The sequence below is a fragment of the Gigantopelta aegis genome, unplaced genomic scaffold (assembly GCF_016097555.1).
Source record: "Gigantopelta aegis isolate Gae_Host unplaced genomic scaffold, Gae_host_genome ctg6750_pilon_pilon, whole genome shotgun sequence".
NCBI lineage: Eukaryota > Metazoa > Mollusca > Gastropoda > Neomphalida > Peltospiridae > Gigantopelta > Gigantopelta aegis.
This window is the reverse complement of record NW_024535272.1, coordinates 1-5,162: the sequence shown is the minus strand read 5'-3', so window position 1 is coordinate 5,162 and position 5,162 is coordinate 1. Positions and strand designations below refer to the sequence as shown.

Below are 5,162 nucleotides of genomic sequence, written 5' to 3'. Positions count from 1 at the left end.
TCATTGGAAGTAAGTGTGTATCGATATTATCAGAGATACTAAAAACTAATAAAACAATAAAGACACTATGCTGACTCCTCTTCACTTACTGATGGTATCAAACAAGTCAGTGATACAGTCTCTTAAATAATAAAACACTTGAAAACAGTTATGGTTGTCTAATGTTCCTGATATCACAGATGAAGATATAACTCACTTATCTACTATGTTATCAAGTAAGACAACTTTAAAAGAACTATTCATCTTCCTACTGTAAATGATCACTGATAATGGAGTCAGATATATCGTTGTGAAGGCCTTACTAAAAAACCAAACATTGACTACGTTGGACATCGGAGTAATCATCAGATCATTTCAGTTAGTACCAGTACATAAATAGTAGATCTAATACAAACAACTACATCATTGACAACACTATATCTCTACAAATACTTCACTAACACAATGATGATCTCAAGACAATAGTGTACATCACTTAGATAAAAATACTGAAACTGATACAATAAGGAAACATGAAGAAGTATTTACGAGTTATACTTATCAAGACATGACATGAAGAGTATTGTAAGAAGTTAGACAGTTCATCAAGTTATGTAAAGACAGACTTGTGTTTTGTATTAGTAAGTAGTAGTATTGTTTATTTCTTAATTTGTCTTCTCGCTCACTTTTATTTTCTCTTTAAATTTCTTTTAACTTCATTTTCTCTTGTTTTATTAACAATTTATTCTCTAACAAAACTAGTAGACAATAAAAATAGAGCGGTTTGCTTGACACTTACTTCTCTAACATCGCACTTTTTTGCTCTCTGACAGCTGCTAATTTGCCGCCTGGTCACTCAGCGCCTGTGAGATTAATTATTTATGGGTTTTGGCCTCATTTTAAACCCCTTTATGGATTTTTCTTTGCTGGCTTTTTTACTTTCGAAGAGCTTGAAGAAAAACAACTTTAACAATTTTTTCTTAACTATTTAGAGAAGTCAACACTCCTTTCTTATTTTCAGATGATGTAGAAGACTAGACATTAATAATATAACTAGACTATTGAGGTCAGTTCAATAGATCAAATTATAATTGATTTTATATGTCAATTGTTACAAGTTGAAAATATGATATTTCTGAGATAGTGAAGTTTGCTCACTTACATAATAAAATGATGTAATGATATTAATGGACCTCAGTATACCTCTATATTCTATGAACAATGGTATATATACTATTGTAAAGGAGATTATTATGAGGACAAAGAGAGGAACAATTTGTATATAAACCTTTAACCTTTAAATATGTTCATACTGACTTTACCACTTACTGTAGCTACTATCATTATGAATATTAGTTATTACTACATAACATATCATTAGTAAGTATTGTAAACAGTTTTAATAAACTACCAATATAGCTAGAGGTTATTCAGTGGGCGTGATTCTATTAAAAATGTTCTTGAGTAACAAAAAGTAGGTATATAATGAAGAAATGTCATAGATTGAGTGAATGACTATTTTTATTTTTATTTTTTATTTTTTATTAAAACACAAAAGACACTCAATAACAAATCTAATATGAAGAGCATCAAAAACAATAGAAATAGGAGGAGAATGATTTTATGAAGAGTGATGATATTAACAGATGAACAAATGAATAAATATGAACAACATGTATGATATATTTATGATAATTTTAAAGTAAATAAGAAATATTTGCTTGAACTCACTTGAAGAGTTTAGATCTTTGAGTAATGAGGGAAGGGAATTCCACACAGTCAGGAAATAGTACTGGGAAGGAAGGAGTGAGGGTAGCAAAGATCTGGAGAAGGGGAGATTCAGATTTAACGAACATAAATTATAAGGGGACTGGTTTTGAAATGAAAAGAGCCAGCAGGAATGTGGAGCTTTACTAAAGATGACTTGTATAAAAGGACAAGCTTGGATGTTGTTGAAGTAGAGAGTAATCAGAGGTCCAATTTTTTACTGCAGTTTAGGGCAAAATGTTGAACTTTTTCCAATTTTGTTGATGTTAGAATGGAATATGGATCTCAAACAGACGAGCTGTACATAATGATGGTGAGGATTAATGTCAAATACAATTTAATAAGAACAGAAGAAGAAGAGTTATAGTAAAGTTGACGATAGATGTGACATTTCATTTCATGCAGTTTCATTGATGGAGTAGACCAGAGAGGTTAGAGTAATACCTAGGTACTTAAATGAAGAGACTAATTCAAGAGGTGATCCATCAAGGATAAGAGAAGGAAGAGTATTTAAATTGATGCAGGAGACTTTCTGGAAATGATCATGTGTTTGGTTTTTGAGTGATTAATCATTAGGTTGTTTAGATTTGACCCAGGAAGAGGAGAATCATAACGGTGGATTGTGCAAGTGAAAATTCGAGGAATGGTTTTGAAGGGACATGATAGAAGGATGTCATCAGCATATAGGATGATTGACACTTATTTCTCTAATGTCGCACTTTTTGGTTTTTCTCTGCTTACTTGGCGCCTGTAAACTGTAGGTGTGGTATAATATTTAACATTCTAATGAGTTAGTTGAGTCTAGACTATTTCACTTATGTAATTACTGTTGATATGAAAAGAAACAGCAATAATAGTTACTTAGGTAGTCTATTTATTTACTTATATAATTATTATTGATAAGAAAAGAAACAGAAGAAATTAAAATATAAAAGATGTCAACAGTAATAAACTAGATATGAGAACAATATGTCCAATATTATTATCCCATAACTTCACTAATCCATCCCATCCACATGTGACAAACGTTTGATGTTTCATGAGGTAACCATCTTACACATATAGCTACACCATCATGAACATTTGAGTTTACTATATAACAAACAAAGTGACACAAGTATTAACAAGTCTTTAATGGAGAATAGACACAATTATTAGTTTGACTATGAGATATTGTACTGTGATATATTGAGGATAAAAATAGTAACATCAGATAATGCTGGAATAATCCACTTATACAAAAAGATATATTACTTTGAATATGATAATAAAGATTACATAATCCTGTGTTACTATTTTTATCCATTATATTCCAGTACAATTCCTTAAAGGTACATAGATAGTCAAGACCTACTTAATATCTTCTTTGTTTTCCAGTCCCAGAAACATACTGACCCCACTAGCTTCACCACAACAAATAATACTAAGATATAAGAGATATGTCCATATATAATAGTATGTTATAATGTACCCTTCCATCTGGTGAGAAAGCTACTTTACAAGAGTATCCTGCTACCTATAATATATAATAGACAAATATGAAGTGTTAATATGTGATATGATATATATGAGATAAATGGATGAATGAATGTTTGTTGCCATGGTTACATTATGTCCTTTAAAACTCTTCTTCTATTCAATCTAAAGTTTGTATGTACTCCATACATAATATCTGATTATTCCATTGACTGACAGGCTAACCACTTGCCTAATAGAGACAATACATGTTAATACTGGTAAAACCAGTTATACCTGTTGGATCAAGTGTAACAGCTGCATTGAATGCAATGTGAGGTTCAGCTACATACTTCATATCAACTGGTATATCCCTATGAGAGAGATAGAGAGAGTTTCACTACTTTGTATATATTAACTTACCATTCCCAAACTCGTAGACTTTTGTCATCAGAATGTGGAAACAAAACGACGATTTTCATCCACAAATGTTACTGAATTGACAGCTCCAAGATGGCGGTCATACTCTTGAACAATCTCTCCACTCTTTGTATCCCACTATAGAGATATCCACAATTAACTCTCTCTCTCTCTCCCTCCCTCCCTCCCTCCCTTCCCCCCCCCCCACTCCTCTCTCTCTCTCTCTCTCTCTCTCTTCTCTCAGTCTCTCTCTCACTGTATATATCTTTTACAGCACATCCAACAATAAACAAATTTGTTTATCATCATCAGGATTAAAACTATACAATATGGCCTCTTTTCATTAGAGAAACGACCAACACATTGACCTAATGTAACAATGGACAAAACGTTATAAAGAGAAATGGACGAATAGATGCTAGATAGACACAAAAATCACTAGATATGATATTAAGATTAATTAAGAGTAACAATTATTCAACTACTTAATAACTTAATTAATGATACAATTAATACAGAATATTAAGGTACTTACCGTTTCTGTTATCCCATAATTTACTATATCTATCATACCCACAGCTAAGAAATTGTGTACAATCATTGTTAAAACAAGCATCTCTTAATGCTTAAACCATGTCCAAAATATGTCCTAATACAACGACGATTATGAGATACCTCCCACAGCTATTAAAAGATAAAGATACTCCTGACTACTTACTGTTAGACTTACCTTTACTTTGGAGTCCATACCAGCTGATAAAACTAAGTGACCAGACTTAGGAAATATGTCTAATAGTAGCTAAACCACGTGTGGGTGACCACTCCTTGAAAGAGAAACATGTGATTGTCATATGATCATCTACATGACATATGTACCTTAGGTTAACATGTTATGTCATATGATCGTCACATAACATAACATGTTATGTTACTACCATGTGTGGGATGGCATTTCTTTGAACAAAACTTTTATCAGGTGGTTCCTCAGATCGTAAATTAACATCTACATCTTGTGGAATGTGTAGAATGATCGACCCATGTAGTCTAAGTGGACATCACACTTAAAAAAAAAGAGAGGTAAGCCAGTTTAGAGAGGAGATCGGAGGAGGGGGAGAGAGAGGAAGGCGAGAGAGAGAGAGGAGAGAGAGAGAGAGGTGTGGTTTTTAACATGTAGCATTGTTGGCTCTGCATTGTCTCTTCTTCAGGTTCCGTGTCCCTTTAGTTTGTTAACCATTTGAGCTTCTAAAATGGCTCTTTTTGCGGAGTGGGCCACTGCCACCTTGACTTGATCAAACATCCCTCCATTGGACCTATAATATTATACATAATTTAATGAAAACAATGAGAAGATTTACACTTTCAAGCATATATGTATATGTACGTTACCTTGGTAACCATCAACTCACTGTGGTCCCTTTTTTCTAAGCCTCTTCCCTCTTCTGTCCTGTTTTAACTACTTTCTTTTCAAAACACAGTGGCTCCTTCATCGCTCTGATAACTTCTCCACCACTACCAATGATATCTGATAGAGAGATGTAAGA

The 5,162-nt window shown here is 32.9% G+C and overlaps 1 pseudogene; it reads right to left on the bottom strand.

Annotated features, from left to right (window-relative positions):
• Window positions 1–3,217: 3,217 nt before the first annotated feature.
• Window positions 3,218–4,681, bottom strand: LOC121366708 (annotated as a pseudogene).
• Window positions 4,682–5,162: the final 481 nt, after the last annotated feature.